This window comes from Pelobates fuscus, chromosome 2 (genome assembly GCF_036172605.1).
Source record: "Pelobates fuscus isolate aPelFus1 chromosome 2, aPelFus1.pri, whole genome shotgun sequence".
In the NCBI taxonomy this organism is placed as follows: domain Eukaryota; kingdom Metazoa; phylum Chordata; class Amphibia; order Anura; family Pelobatidae; genus Pelobates; species Pelobates fuscus.
Window position 1 is genome coordinate 355,176,011 of NC_086318.1, and position 14,601 is coordinate 355,190,611.

The 14,601-nt window shown below is 43.0% G+C and overlaps 17 non-coding genes across 17 annotated transcripts; all 17 read right to left on the bottom strand.

Annotated features, from left to right (window-relative positions):
• Nucleotides 1–396: 396 nt before the first annotated feature.
• LOC134592511 (U4 spliceosomal RNA) lies at nucleotides 397–537 on the bottom strand. The gene has a single exon (XR_010089128.1). It is a non-coding gene; the product is annotated as a U4 spliceosomal RNA (small nuclear RNA).
• Nucleotides 538–1,436: 899 nt separating this feature from the next.
• On the bottom strand, nucleotides 1,437–1,603 carry LOC134591004 (U1 spliceosomal RNA). The gene has a single exon (XR_010087846.1). It is a non-coding gene; the product is annotated as a U1 spliceosomal RNA (small nuclear RNA).
• Nucleotides 1,604–2,074: 471 nt separating this feature from the next.
• On the bottom strand, nucleotides 2,075–2,215 carry LOC134592513 (U4 spliceosomal RNA). The gene has a single exon (XR_010089129.1). It is a non-coding gene; the product is annotated as a U4 spliceosomal RNA (small nuclear RNA).
• Nucleotides 2,216–3,114: 899 nt separating this feature from the next.
• Nucleotides 3,115–3,281, bottom strand: LOC134591005 (U1 spliceosomal RNA). The gene has a single exon (XR_010087847.1). It is a non-coding gene; the product is annotated as a U1 spliceosomal RNA (small nuclear RNA).
• Nucleotides 3,282–3,752: 471 nt separating this feature from the next.
• Nucleotides 3,753–3,893, bottom strand: LOC134592514 (U4 spliceosomal RNA). The gene has a single exon (XR_010089130.1). It is a non-coding gene; the product is annotated as a U4 spliceosomal RNA (small nuclear RNA).
• Nucleotides 3,894–4,792: 899 nt separating this feature from the next.
• LOC134590423 (U1 spliceosomal RNA) lies at nucleotides 4,793–4,959 on the bottom strand. The gene has a single exon (XR_010087349.1). It is a non-coding gene; the product is annotated as a U1 spliceosomal RNA (small nuclear RNA).
• A 471-nt stretch (nucleotides 4,960–5,430) lies between these two features.
• On the bottom strand, nucleotides 5,431–5,571 carry LOC134592515 (U4 spliceosomal RNA). The gene has a single exon (XR_010089131.1). It is a non-coding gene; the product is annotated as a U4 spliceosomal RNA (small nuclear RNA).
• Nucleotides 5,572–6,470: 899 nt separating this feature from the next.
• LOC134591413 (U1 spliceosomal RNA) lies at nucleotides 6,471–6,637 on the bottom strand. The gene has a single exon (XR_010088195.1). It is a non-coding gene; the product is annotated as a U1 spliceosomal RNA (small nuclear RNA).
• A 471-nt stretch (nucleotides 6,638–7,108) lies between these two features.
• Nucleotides 7,109–7,249, bottom strand: LOC134592516 (U4 spliceosomal RNA). The gene has a single exon (XR_010089132.1). It is a non-coding gene; the product is annotated as a U4 spliceosomal RNA (small nuclear RNA).
• Nucleotides 7,250–8,148: 899 nt separating this feature from the next.
• Nucleotides 8,149–8,315, bottom strand: LOC134590931 (U1 spliceosomal RNA). The gene has a single exon (XR_010087783.1). It is a non-coding gene; the product is annotated as a U1 spliceosomal RNA (small nuclear RNA).
• A 478-nt stretch (nucleotides 8,316–8,793) lies between these two features.
• On the bottom strand, nucleotides 8,794–8,934 carry LOC134591933 (U4 spliceosomal RNA). Its single transcript, XR_010088630.1, has one exon. It is a non-coding gene; the product is annotated as a U4 spliceosomal RNA (small nuclear RNA).
• An 899-nt stretch (nucleotides 8,935–9,833) lies between these two features.
• Nucleotides 9,834–10,000, bottom strand: LOC134590932 (U1 spliceosomal RNA). Its single transcript, XR_010087784.1, has one exon. It is a non-coding gene; the product is annotated as a U1 spliceosomal RNA (small nuclear RNA).
• A 472-nt stretch (nucleotides 10,001–10,472) lies between these two features.
• Nucleotides 10,473–10,613, bottom strand: LOC134593556 (U4 spliceosomal RNA). The gene has a single exon (XR_010090021.1). It is a non-coding gene; the product is annotated as a U4 spliceosomal RNA (small nuclear RNA).
• Nucleotides 10,614–11,512: 899 nt separating this feature from the next.
• Nucleotides 11,513–11,679, bottom strand: LOC134591438 (U1 spliceosomal RNA). Its single transcript, XR_010088218.1, has one exon. It is a non-coding gene; the product is annotated as a U1 spliceosomal RNA (small nuclear RNA).
• A 474-nt stretch (nucleotides 11,680–12,153) lies between these two features.
• Nucleotides 12,154–12,294, bottom strand: LOC134593748 (U4 spliceosomal RNA). Its single transcript, XR_010090184.1, has one exon. It is a non-coding gene; the product is annotated as a U4 spliceosomal RNA (small nuclear RNA).
• Nucleotides 12,295–13,193: 899 nt separating this feature from the next.
• LOC134590933 (U1 spliceosomal RNA) lies at nucleotides 13,194–13,360 on the bottom strand. Its single transcript, XR_010087785.1, has one exon. It is a non-coding gene; the product is annotated as a U1 spliceosomal RNA (small nuclear RNA).
• Nucleotides 13,361–13,838: 478 nt separating this feature from the next.
• LOC134592517 (U4 spliceosomal RNA) lies at nucleotides 13,839–13,979 on the bottom strand. The gene has a single exon (XR_010089133.1). It is a non-coding gene; the product is annotated as a U4 spliceosomal RNA (small nuclear RNA).
• Between the last annotated feature and the right edge of the window lie 622 nt (nucleotides 13,980–14,601).

Below are 14,601 nucleotides of genomic sequence, written 5' to 3' on the forward strand. Positions count from 1 at the left end.
TTAAAAAAAAAAAAAAGCAAATAAATAATCCAAATGATAGAAGGCTACAAAAGATTACCAAACCTCGTGGCTGATCGTTGTTTTCCTTAGCTACCAGTAATTTTAGTGCCTTCAGGTGGTTAGGTGTGAATAATTGAGCTGGATTCAGGGTGCGAAGGAGCAATTTGCATGAAGGCAAATGCTAGGCCAATGAGCCGAAGGATGGGAATTCGTAGCATGTAGTGAGAATAGTGTGCTGCCGGAAACAAGTGAATTCAGTGGGAGAGAAAGGTAAAAGGGAAATGCTAAGAAGCCAGCGGAAGGAATGGTGCAACAGAGCTCAGGAAGAAACGGGAGTCACGTAAGACACGCCCTAGACATGGGGCGCCATAAACTTTTATTAAACCAATCTTTCAGTCTCCTTAGAGCCTGTCAAAAATTGCCAATGCTGACTGTATTTCAAGTCATCATGGCGGGGTATTGGGTAAAGTTTTCAATTAGCAATAATCACGCCTCGGATTGACCTCATGGGCTACGATACTGCCACTGCGCAAAGCTAGCTGTTCAAGTGGGCCAGCTTTTAAGAGCTACCACGTAAGGACACTTTAAGACAGCGGTGAGAAAAAGTTCATGACCATAAGCCATTGCAAAGGATTATGGGAGGCAATATTCTAATTAGGCCCGCTTCCTCCTACAGGGAAGCTTAAACCCCAACAAATTCCTCGGTCTTCTTATATGGCATCTTGGAATGGTTCCAAACCTATAACAGAGAGTGAGGGCAACCATATCTTGCAGCAAACCTTGTACAATTTTTTTTCTCTCTTTGGAAACGGTTTTGCCAAGATTCTACTACAGCAGCCATTAGGCAGAGTACACAATCCGCTGGTCTACGTTCGTCCCCAAAGTCACACATTTCATGACTCCATCGATAGGAATGACCCTTGCCTAGCACCTGTCTTCTCTTCATCCACACTCAACAGGGCTGAAAGAACATTTGTGGTGGCTTTTTCAAAATTCCATGGTGTTCATTAGTAAGTGCTAGCGACCACCCAGCTATTCCTAAGGTTTGGTCTGATTGTCTCAAGCGGCAATTCACTGCCTTGATCCAGAAAATCTTTGTTTCCCAGAAATTCAATCAAACGTTACGTTCTGTTGGAAGACGTAATATAGGTCTCCAATTCTTTATTTCTTCCATTGCATTGAAGCATACAATAAATCAAAAGAAGTCAGGATAAAAAAATGATGAAAAAAAAGCTGAAACGTTAAAATAAAAAGTGAAATTCTGGCTTAAAACTGGTCTCCAGAAAACATAGATAATAAAAATGATCAAGCCTAGGAAATGATTGTCGCTGCCTGCTTGATGTGGAAAGTAAGAGCCAAAGAAGACGGGTGCCGTGGCTGAAATTATCCTTCGTCAGAATTGGTGAAGTTCTCTATTTTTGTCAAACAAGCAAACACAGGGGAAAGCGCGAACGCAGTCCCCCACTACCATAAATTATGCAGTCGAGTTTCCCACATTTGAGGAAATCGCAGAGGTCAACTGGTACGGAGTGCAATGAACCAGCCTCACTCTGGGAGAGCCACCTTAGGAATCATGGCTATTGCTCCTCTGCCAGGTAAGTATGACATGACGGGTACATTCAAAGGCACGCCCGCTGGGAAGCCTTTCCTTTAGGCTGTGGTGAAATAATAAAGCAAGTTAAAAAAAAAAAAAAGCAAATAAATAATCCAAATGATAGAAGGCTACAAAAGATTACCAAACCTCATGGCTGATCGTTGTTTTCCTTAGCTACCAGTAATTTTAGTGCCTTCAGGTGGTTAGGTGTGAATAATTGAGCTGGATTCAGGGTGCGAAGGAGCAATTTGCATAAAGGCAAATGCTAGGCCAATGAGCCGAAGGATGGGAATTCATAGCATGTAGTGAGAATAGTGTGCTGCCGGAAACAAGTGGATTCAGTGGGAGAGAAAGGTAAAAGGGAAATGCAAGGAAGCCAGCGGAAGGAATGGTGCAACAGAGCTCTGGAAGAAACGGGAGTCACGTAAGACACGCCCTAGACATGGGGCGCCATAAACTTTTTTTAAACCAATCTTTCAGTCTCCTTAGAGCCTGTCAAAAATTGCCAATGCTGACTGTATTTCAAGTCATCATGGCGGGGTATTGGGTAAAGTTTTCAATTAGCAATAATCACGCCTCGGATTGACCTCATGGGCTACGATACTGCCACTGCGCAAAGCTAGCTGTTCAAGTGGGCCAGCTTTTAAGAGCTACCACGTAAGGACACTTTAAGACAGCGGTGAGAAAAAGTTCATGACCATAAGCCATTGCAAAGGATTATGGGAGGCAATATTCTAATTAGGCCCGCTTCCTCCTACAGGGAAGCTTAAACCCCAACAAATTCCTCGGTCTTCTTATATGGCATCTTGGAATGGTTCCAAACCTATAACAGAGAGTGAGGGCAACCATATCTTGCAGCAAACCTTGTACAATTTTTTTTCTCTCTTTTGAAACGGTTTTGCCAAGATTCTACTACAGCAGCCATTAGGCAGAGTACACAATCCGCTGGTCTACGTTCGTCCCCAAAGTCACACATTTCATGACTCCATCGATAGGAATGACCCTTGCCTAGCACCTGTCTTCTCTTCATCCACACTCAACAGGGCTGAAAGAACATTTGTGGTGGCTTTTTCAAAATTCCATGGTGTTCATTAGTAAGTGCTAGCGACCACCCAGCTATTCCTAAGGTTTGGTCTGATTGTCTCAAGCGGCAATTCACTGCCTTGATCCAGAAAATCTTTGTTTCCCAGAAATTCAATCAAACGTTACGTTCTGTTGGAAGACGTAATATAGGTCTCCAATTCTTTATTTCTTCCATTGCATTGAAGCATACAATAAATCAAAAGAAGTCAGGATAAAAAAATGATGAAAAAAAAGCTGAAACGTTAAAATAAAAAGTGAAATTCTGGCTTAAAACTGGTCTCCAGAAAACATAGATAATAAAAATGATCAAGCCTAGGAAATGATTGTCGCTGCCTGCTTGATGTGGAAAGTAAGAGCCAAAGAAGACGGGTGCCGTGGCTGAAATTATCCTTCGTCAGAATTGGTGAAGTTCTCTATTTTTGTCAAACAAGCAAACACAGGGGAAAGCGCGAACGCAGTCCCCCACTACCATAAATTATGCAGTCGAGTTTCCCACATTTGAGGAAATCGCAGAGGTCAACTGGTACGGAGTGCAATGAACCAGCCTCACTCTGGGAGAGCCACCTTAGGAATCATGGCTATTGCTCCTCTGCCAGGTAAGTATGACATGACGGGTACATTCAAAGGCACGCCCGCTGGGAAGCCTTTCCTTTAGGCTGTGGTGAAATAATAAAGCAAGTTAAAAAAAAAAAAAAGCAAATAAATAATCCAAATGATAGAAGGCTACAAAAGATTACCAAACCTCATGGCTGATCGTTGTTTTCCTTAGCTACCAGTAATTTTAGTGCCTTCAGGTGGTTAGGTGTGAATAATTGAGCTGGATTCAGGGTGCGAAGGAGCAATTTGCATAAAGGCAAATGCTAGGCCAATGAGCCGAAGGATGGGAATTCATAGCATGTAGTGAGAATAGTGTGCTGCCGGAAACAAGTGGATTCAGTGGGAGAGAAAGGTAAAAGGGAAATGCAAGGAAGCCAGCGGAAGGAATGGTGCAACAGAGCTCAGGAAGAAACGGGAGTCACGTAAGACACGCCCTAGACATGGGGCGCCATAAACTTTTTTTAAACCAATCTTTCAGTCTCCTTAGAGCCTGTCAAAAATTGCCAATGCTGACTGTATTTCAAGTCATCATGGCGGGGTATTGGGTAAAGTTTTCAATTAGCAATAATCACGCCTCGGATTGACCTCATGGGCTACGATACTGCCACTGCGCAAAGCTAGCTGTTCAAGTGGGCCAGCTTTTAAGAGCTACCACGTAAGGACACTTTAAGACAGCGGTGAGAAAAAGTTCATGACCATAAGCCATTGCAAAGGATTATGGGAGGCAATATTCTAATTAGGCCCGCTTCCTCCTACAGGGAAGCTTAAACCCCAACAAATTCCTCGGTCTTCTTATATGGCATCTTGGAATGGTTCCAAACCTATAACAGAGAGTGAGGGCAACCATATCTTGCAGCAAACCTTGTACAATTTTTTTTCTCTCTTTTGAAACGGTTTTGCCAAGATTCTACTACAGCAGCCATTAGGCAGAGTACACAATCCGCTGGTCTACGTTCGTCCCCAAAGTCACACATTTCATGACTCCATCGATAGGAATGACCCTTGCCTAGCACCTGTCTTCTCTTCATCCACACTCAACAGGGCTGAAAGAACATTTGTGGTGGCTTTTTCAAAATTCCATGGTGTTCATTAGTAAGTGCTAGCGACCACCCAGCTATTCCTAAGGTTTGGTCTGATTGTCTCAAGCGGCAATTCACTGCCTTGATCCAGAAAATCTTTGTTTCCCAGAAATTCAATCAAACGTTACGTTCTGTTGGAAGACGTAATATAGGTCTCCAATTCTTTATTTCTTCCATTGCATTGAAGCATACAATAAATCAAAAGAAGTCAGGATAAAAAAATGATGAAAAAAAAGCTGAAAAGTTAAAATAAAAAGTGAAATTCTGGCTTAAAACGGGTCTCCAGAAAACATAGATAATAAAAATGATCAAGCCTAGGAAATGATTGTCGCTGCCTGCTTGATGTGGAAAGTAAGAGCCAAAGAAGACGGGTGCCGTGGCTGAAATTATCCTTCGTCAGAATTGGTGAAGTTCTCTATTTTTGTCAAACAAGCAAACACAGGGGAAAGCGCGAACGCAGTCCCCCACTACCATAAATTATGCAGTCGAGTTTCCCACATTTGAGGAAATCGCAGAGGTCAACTGGTACGGAGTGCAATGAACCAGCCTCACTCTGGGAGAGCCACCTTAGGGATCATGGCTATTGCTCCTCTGCCAGGTAAGTATGACATGACGGGTACATTCAAAGGCACGCCCGCTGGGAAGCCTTTCCTTTAGGCTGTGGTGAAATAATAAAGCAAGTTAAAAAAAAAAAAAAGCAAATAAATAATCCAAATGATAGAAGGCTACAAAAGATTACCAAACCTCGTGGCTGATCGTTGTTTTCCTTAGCTACCAGTAATTTTAGTGCCTTCAGGTGGTTAGGTGTGAATAATTGAGCTGGATTCAGGGTGCGAAGGAGCAATTTGCATAAAGGCAAATGCTAGGCCAATGAGCCGAAGGATGGGAATTCGTAGCATGTAGTGAGAATAGTGTGCTGCCGGAAACAAGTGAATTCAGTGGGAGAGAAAGGTAAAAGGGAAATGCTAAGAAGCCAGCGGAAGGAATGGTGCAACAGAGCTCAGGAAGAAACGGGAGTCACGTAAGACACGCCCTAGACATGGGGCGCCATAAACTTTTATTAAACCAATCTTTCAGTCTCCTTAGAGCCTGTCAAAAATTGCCAATGCTGACTGTATTTCAAGTCATCATGGCGGGGTATTGGGTAAAGTTTTCAATTAGCAATAATCACGCCTCGGATTGACCTCATGGGCTACGATACTGCCACTGCGCAAAGCTAGCTGTTCAAGTGGGCCAGCTTTTAAGAGCTACCACGTAAGGACACTTTAAGACAGCGGTGAGAAAAAGTTCATGACCATAAGCCATTGCAAAGGATTATGGGAGGCAATATTCTAATTAGGCCCGCTTCCTCCTACAGGGAAGCTTAAACCCCAACAAATTCCTCGGTCTTCTTATATGGCATCTTGGAATGGTTCCAAACCTATAACAGAGAGTGAGGGCAACCATATCTTGCAGCAAACCTTGTACAATTTTTTTTCTCTCTTTTGAAACGGTTTTGCCAAGATTCTACTACAGCAGCCATTAGGCAGAGTACACAATCCGCTGGTCTACGTTCGTCCCCAAAGTCACACATTTCATGACTCCATCGATAGGAATGACCCTTGCCTAGCACCTGTCTTCTCTTCATCCACACTCAACAGGGCTGAAAGAACATTTGTGGTGGCTTTTTCAAAATTCCATGGTGTTCATTAGTAAGTGCTAGCGACCACCCAGCTATTCCTAAGGTTTGGTCTGATTGTCTCAAGCGGCAATTCACTGCCTTGATCCAGAAAATCTTTGTTTCCCAGAAATTCAATCAAACGTTACGTTCTGTTGGAAGACGTAATATAGGTCTCCAATTCTTTATTTCTTCCATTGCATTGAAGCATACAATAAATCAAAAGAAGTCAGGATAAAAAAATGATGAAAAAAAAGCTGAAACGTTAAAATAAAAAGTGAAATTCTGGCTTAAAACTGGTCTCCAGAAAACATAGATAATAAAAATGATCAAGCCTAGGAAATGATTGTCGCTGCCTGCTTGATGTGGAAAGTAAGAGCCAAAGAAGACGGGTGCCGTGGCTGAAATTATCCTTCGTCAGAATTGGTGAAGTTCTCTATTTTTGTCAAACAAGCAAACACAGGGGAAAGCGCGAACGCAGTCCCCCACTACCATAAATTATGCAGTCGAGTTTCCCACATTTGAGGAAATAGCAGAGATCAACTGGTACGGAGTGCAATGAACCAGCCTCACTCTGGGAGAGCCACCTTAGGGATCATGGCTATTGCTCCTCTGCCAGGTAAGTATGACATGACGGGTACATTCAAAGGCACGCCCGCTGGGAAGCCTTTCCTTTAGGCTGTGGTGAAATAATAAAGCAAGTTAAAAAAAAAAAAAAGCAAATAAATAATCCAAATGATAGAAGGCTACAAAAGATTACCAAACCTCGTGGCTGATCGTTGTTTTCCTTAGCTACCAGTAATTTTAGTGCCTTCAGGTGGTTAGGTGTGAATAATTGAGCTGGATTCAGGGTGCGAAGGAGCAATTTGCATAAAGGCAAATGCTAGGCCAATGAGCCGAAGGATGGGAATTCGTAGCATGTAGTGAGAATAGTGTGCTGCCGGAAACAAGTGAATTCAGTGGGAGAGAAAGGTAAAAGGGAAATGCTAAGAAGCCAGCGGAAGGAATGGTGCAACAGAGCTCAGGAAGAAACGGGAGTCACGTAAGACACGCCCTAGACATGGGGCGCCATAAACTTTTATTAAACCAATCTTTCAGTCTCCTTAGAGCCTGTCAAAAATTGCCAATGCTGACTGTATTTCAAGTCATCATGGCGGGGTATTGGGTAAAGTTTTCAATTAGCAATAATCACGCCTCGGATTGACCTCATGGGCTACGATACTGCCACTGCGCAAAGCTAGCTGTTCAAGTGGGCCAGCTTTTAAGAGCTACCACGTAAGGACACTTTAAGACAGCGGTGAGAAAAAGTTCATGACCATAAGCCATTGCAAAGGATTATGGGAGGCAATATTCTAATTAGGCCCGCTTCCTCCTACAGGGAAGCTTAAACCCCAACAAATTCCTCGGTCTTCTTATATGGCATCTTGGAATGGTTCCAAACCTATAACAGAGAGTGAGGGCAACCATATCTTGCAGCAAACCTTGTACAATTTTTTTTCTCTCTTTGGAAACAGTTTTGCCAAGATTCTACTACAGCAGCCATTAGGCAGAGTACACAATCCGCTGGTCTACGTTCGTCCCCAAAGTCACACATTTCATGACTCCATCGATAGGAATGACCCTTGCCTAGCACCTGTCTTCTCTTCATCCACACTCAACAGGGCTGAAAGAACATTTGTGGTGGCTTTTTCAAAATTCCATGGTGTTCATTAGTAAGTGCTAGCGACCACCCAGCTATTCCTAAGGTTTGGTCTGATTGTCTCAAGCGGCAATTCACTGCCTTGATCCAGAAAATCTTTTTTTCCCAGAAATTCAATCAAACGTTACGTTCTGTTGGAAGACGTAATATAGGTCTCCAATTCTTTATTTCTTCCATTGCATTGAAGCATACAATAAATCGAAAGAAGTCAGGATAAAAAAATGATGAAAAAAAAGCTGAAAAGTTAAAATAAAAAGTGAAATTCTGGCTTAAAACTGGTCTCCAGAAAACATAGATAATAAAAATGATCAAGCCTAGGAAATGATTGTCGCTGCCTGCTTGATGCGGAAAGTAAGAGCCAAAGAAGACGGGTGCCGTGGCTGAAATTATCCTTCGTCAGAATTGGTGAAGTTCTCTATTTTTGTCAAACAAGCAAACACAGGGGAAAGCGCGAACGCAGTCCCCCACTACCATAAATTATGCAGTTGAGTTTCCCACATTTGAGGAAATCGCAGAGGTCAACTGGTACGGAGTGCAATGAACCAGCCTCACTCTGGGAGAGCCACCTTAGGGATCATGGCTATTGCTCCCCTGCCAGGTAAGTATGACATGACGGGTACATTCAAAGGCACGCCCGCTGGGAAGCCTTTCCTTTAGGCTGTGGTGAAATAATAAAGCAAGTTAAAAAAAAAAAAAAAAGAAGAGCAAATAAATAATCCAAATGATAGAAGGCTACAAAAGATTACCAAACCTCGTGGCTGATCGTTGTTTTCCTTAGCTACCAGTAATTTTAGTGCCTTCAGGTGGTTAGGTGTGAATAATTGAGCTGGATTCAGGGTGCGAAGGAGCAATTTGCATAAAGGCAAATGCTAGGCCAATGAGCCGAAGGATGGGAATTCGTAGCATGTAGTGAGAATAGTGTGCTGCCGGAAACAAGTGGATTCAGTGGGAGAGAAAGGTAAAAGGGAAATGCAAGGAAGCCAGCGGAAGGAATGGTGCAACAGAGCTCAGGAAGAAACGGGAGTCACGTAAGACACGCCCTAGACATGGGGCGCCATAAACTTTTTTTAAACCAATCTTTCAGTCTCCTTAGAGCCTGTCAAAAATTGCCAATGCTGACTGTATTTCAAGTCATCATGGCGGGGTATTGGGTAAAGTTTTCAATTAGCAATAATCACGCCTCGGATTGACCTCATGGGCTACGATACTGCCACTGCGCAAAGATAACTGTTTAAGTGGGCCAGCTTTTAAGAGCTACCACGTAAGGACACTTTAAGACAGCGGTGAGAAAAAGTTCATGACCATAAGCCATTGCAAAGGATTGTGGGAGGCAATATTCTAATTAGGCCCGCTTCCTCCTACAGGGAAGCTTAAACCCCAACAAATTCCTCGGTCTTCTTATATGGCATCTTGGAATGGTTCCAAACCTATAACAGAGAGTGAGGGCAACCATATCTTGCAGCAAACCTTGTACAATTTTTTTTCTCTCTTTGGAAACGGTTTTGCCAAGATTCTACTACAGCAGCCATTAGGTAGAGTACACAATCCGCTGGTCTACGTTCGTCCCCAAAGTCACACATTTCATGACTCCATCGATAGGAATGACCCTTGCCTAGCACCTGTCTTCTCTTCATCCACACTCAACAGGGCTGAAAGAACATTTGTGGTGGCTTTTTCAAAATTCCATGGTGTTCATTAGTAAGTGCTAGCGACCACCCAGCTATTCCTAAGGTTTGGTCTGATTGTCTCAAGCGGCAATTCACTGCCTTGATCCAGAAAATCTTTTTTTCCCAGAAATTCAATCAAACGTTACGTTCTGTTGGAAGACGTAATATAGGTCTCCAATTCTTTATTTCTTCCATTGCATTGAAGCATACAATAAATCAAAAGAAGTCAGGATAAAAAAATGTAGAAAAAAAAGCTGAAAAGTTAAAATAAAAAGTGAAATTCTGGCTTAAAACTGGTCTCCAGAAAACATAGATAATAAAAATGATCAAGCCTAGGAAATGATTGTCGCTGCCTGCTTGATGCAGAAAGTAAGAGCCAAAGAAGACGGGTGCCGTGGCTGAAATTATCCTTCGTCAGAATTGGTGAAGTTCTCTATTTTTGTCAAACAAGCAAACACAGGGGAAAGCGCGAACGCAGTCCCCCACTACCATAAATTATGCAGTTGAGTTTCCCACATTTGAGGAAATCGCAGAGGTCAACTGGTACGGAGTGCAATGAACCAGCCTCACTCTGGGAGAGCCACCTTAGGGATCATGGCTATTGCTCCCCTGCCAGGTAAGTATGACATGACGGGTACATTCAAAGGCACGCCCGCTGGGAAGCCTTTCCTTTAGGCTGTGGTGAAATAATAAAGCAAGTTAAAAAAAAAAAAAAAGCAAATAAATAATCCAAATGATAGAAGGCTACAAAAGATTACCAAACCTCGTGGCTGATCGTTGTTTTCCTTAGCTACCAGTAATTTTAGTGCCTTCAGGTGGTTAGGTGTGAATAATTGAGCTGGATTCAGGGTGCGAAGGAGCAATTTGCATAAAGGCAAATGCTAGGCCAATGAGCCGAAGGATGGGAATTCGTAGCATGTAGTGAGAATAGTGTGCTGCCGGAAACAAGTGGATTCAGTGGGAGAGAAAGGTAAAAGGGAAATGCAAGGAAGCCAGCGGAAGGAATGGTGCAACAGAGCTCAGGAAGAAACGGGAGTCACGTAAGACACGCCCTAGACATGGGGCGCCATAAACTTTTTTTAAACCAATCTTTCAGTCTCCTTAGAGCCTGTCAAAAATTGCAAATGCTGACTGTATTTCAAGTCATCATGGCGGGGTATTGGGTAAAGTTTTCAATTAGCAATAATCACGCCTCGGATTGACCTCATGGGCTACGATACTGCCACTGCGCAAAGATAACTGTTCAAGTGGGCCAGCTTTTAAGAGCTACCACGTAAGGACACTTTAAGACAGCGGTGAGAAAAAGTTCATGACCATAAGCCATTGCAAAGGATTATGGGAGGCAATATTCTAATTAGGCCCGCTTCCTCCTACAGGGAAGCTTAAACCCCAACAAATTCCTCGGTCTTCTTATATGGCATCTTGGAATGGTTCCAAACCTATAACAGAGAGTGAGGGCAACCATATCTTGCAGCAAACCTTGTACAATTTTTTTTCTCTCTTTGGAAACAGTTTTGCCAAGATTCTACTACAGCAGCCATTAGGCAGAGTACACAATCCGCTGGTCTACGTTCGTCCCCAAAGTCACACATTTCATGACTCCATCGATAGGAATGACCCTTGCCTAGCACCTGTCTTCTCTTCATCCACACTCAACAGGGCTGAAAGAACATTTGTGGTGGCTTTTTCAAAATTCCATGGTGTTCATTAGTAAGTGCTAGCGACCACCCAGCTATTCCTAAGGTTTGGTCTGATTGTCTCAAGCGGCAATTCACTGCCTTCATCCAGAAAATCTTTTTTTCCCAGAAATTCAATCAAACTTTACGTTCTGTTGGAAGACGTAATATAGGTCTCCAATTCTTTATTTCTTCCATTGCATTGAAGCATACAATAAATCAAAAGAAGTCAGGATAAAAAAATGATGAAAAAAAAGCTGAAAAGTTAAAATAAAAAGTGAAATTCTGGCTTAAAACTGGTCTCCAGAAAACATAGATAATAAAAATGATCAAGCCTAGGAAATGATTGTCGCTGCCTGCTTGATGTGGAAAGTAAGAGCCAAAGAAGACGGGTGCCGTGTCTGAAATTATCCTTCGTCAGAATTGGTGAAGTTCTCTATTTTTGTCAAACAAGCAAACACAGGGGAAAGCGCGAACGCAGTGCCCCACTACCATAAATTATGCAGTCGAGTTTCCCACATTTGAGGAATTCGCAGAGGTCACCTGGTACGGAGTGCAATGAACCAGCCTCACTCTGGGAGAGCCACCTTAGGGATCATGGCTATTGCTCCCCTGCCAGGTAAGTATGACATGACGGGTACATTCAAAGGCACGCCCGCTGGGAAGCCTTTCCTTTAGGCTGTGGTGAAATAATAAAGCAAGTTAAAAAAAAAAAAAAAAAGCAAATAAATAATCCAAATGATAGAAGGCTACAAAAGATTACCAAACCTCGTGGCTGATCGTTGTTTTCCTTAGCTACCAGTAATTTTAGTGCCTTCAGGTGGTTAGGTGTGAATAATTGAGCTGGATTCAGGGTGCGAAGGAGCAATTTGCATAAAGGCAAATGCTAGGCCAATGAGCCGAAGGATGGGAATTCGTAGCATGTAGTGAGAATAGTGTGCTGCCGGAAACAAGTGGATTCAGTGGGAGAGAAAGGTAAAAGGGAAATGCAAGGAAGCCAGCGGAAGGAATGGTGCAACAGAGCTCAGGAAGAAACGGGAGTCACGTAAGACACGCGCTAGACATGGGGCGCCATAAACTTTTTTTAAACCAATCTTTCAGTCTCCTTAGAGCCTGTCAAAAATTGCCAATGCTGACTGTATTTCAAGTCATCATGGCGGGGTATTGGGTAAAGTTTTCAATTAGCAATAATCACGCGTCGGATTGACCTCATGGGCTACGATACTGCCACTGCGCAAAGATAACTGTTCAAGTGGGCCAGCTTTTAAGAGCTACCACGTAAGGACACTTTAAGACAGCGGTGAGAAAAAGTTCATGACCATAAGCCATTGCAAAGGATTGTGGGAGGCAATATTCTAATTAGGCCCGCTTCCTCCTACAGGGAAGCTTAAACCCCAACAAATTCCTCGGTCTTCTTATATGGCATCTTGGAATGGTTCCAAACCTATAACAGAGAGTGAGGGCAACCATATCTTGCAGCAAACCTTGTACAATTTTTTTTCTCTCTTTGGAAACGGTTTTGCCAAGATTCTACTACAGCAGCCATTAGGCAGAGTACACAATCCGCTGGTCTACGTTCGTCCCCAAAGTCACACATTTCATGACTCCATCGATAGGAATGACCCTTGCCTAGCACCTGTCTTCTCTTCATCCACACTCAACAGGGCTGAAAGAACATTTGTGGTGGCTTTTTCAAAATTCCATGGTGTTCATTAGTAAGTGCTAGCGACCACCCAGCTATTCCTAAGGTTTGGTCTGATTGTCTCAAGCGGCAATTCACTGCCTTGATCCAGAAAATCTTTTTTTCACAGAAATTCAATCAAACGTTACGTTCTGTTGGAAGACGTAATATAGGTCTCCAATTCTTTATTTCTTCCATTGCATTGAAGCATACAATAAATCAAAAGAAGTCAGGATAAAAAAATGTAGAAAAAAAAGCTGAAAAGTTAAAATAAAAAGTGAAATTCTGGCTTAAAACTGGTCTCCAGAAAACATAGATAATAAAAATGATCAAGCCTAGGAAATGATTGTCGCTGCCTGCTTGATGTGGAAAGTAAGAGCCAAAGAAGACGAGTGCCGTGGCTGAAATTATCCTTCGTCAGAATTGGTGAAGTTCTCTATTTTTGTCAAACAAGCAAACACAGGGGAAAGCGCGAACGCAGTCCCCCACTACCATAAATTATGCAGTTGAGTTTCCCACATTTGAGGAAATCGCAGAGGTCAACTGGTACGGAGTGCAATGAACCAGCCTCACTCTGGGAGAGCCACCTTAGGGATCATGGCTATTGCTCCCCTGCCAGGTAAGTATGACATGACGGGTACATTCAAAGGCACGCCCGCTGGGAAGCCTTTCCTTTAGGCTGTGGTGAAATAATAAAGCAAGTTAAAAAAAAAAAAAAAAGAAGAGCAAATAAATAATCCAAATGATAGAAGGCTACAAAAGATTACCAAACCTCGTGGCTGATCGTTGTTTTCCTTAGCTACCAGTAATTTTAGTGCCTTCAGGTGGTTAGGTGTGAATAATTGAGCTGGATTCAGGGTGCGAAGGAGCAATTTGCATAAAGGCAAATGCTAGGCCAATGAGCCGAAGGATGGGAATTCGTAGCATGTAGTGAGAATAGTGTGCTGCCGGAAACAAGTGGATTCAGTGGGAGAGAAAGGTAAAAGGGAAATGCAAGGAAGCCAGCGGAAGGAATGGTGCAACAGAGCTCAGGAAGAAACGGGAGTCACGTAAGACACGCGCTAGACATGGGGCGCCATAAACTTTTTTTAAACCAATCTTTCAGTCTCCTTAGAGCCTGTCAAAAATTGCCAATGCTGACTGTATTTCAAGTCATCATGGCGGGGTATTGGGTAAAGTTTTCAATTAGCAATAATCACGCCTCGGATTGACCTCATGGGCTACGATACTGCCACTGCGCAAAGCTAGCTGTTCAAGTGGGCCAGCTTTTAAGAGCTACCAGGTAAGGACACTTTAAGACAGCGGTGAGAAAAAGTTCATGACCATAAGCCATTGCAAAGGATTATGGGAGGCAATATTCTAATTAGGCCCGCTTCCTCCTACAGGGAAGCTTAAACCCCAACAAATTCCTCGGTCTTCTTATATGGCATCTTGGAATGGTTCCAAACCTATAACAGAGAGTGAGGGCAACCATATCTTGCAGCAAACCTTGTACAATTTTTTTTCTCTCTTTGGAAACGGTTTTGCCAAGATTCTACTACAGCAGCCATTAGGCAGAGTACACAATCCGCTGGTCTACGTTCGTCCCCAAAGTCACACATTTCATGACTCCATCGATAGGAATGACCCTTGCCTAGCACCTGTCTTCTCTTCATCCACACTCAACAGGGCTGAAAGAACATTTGTGGTGGCTTTTTCAAAATTCCATGGTGTTCATTAGTAAGTGCTAGCGACCACCCAGCTATTCCTAAGGTTTGGTCTGATTGTCTCAAGCGGCAATTCACTGCCTTGATCCAGAAAAAAATTTTTTCCCAGAAATTCAATCAAACGTTACGTTCTGTTGGAAGACGTAATATAGGTCTCCAATT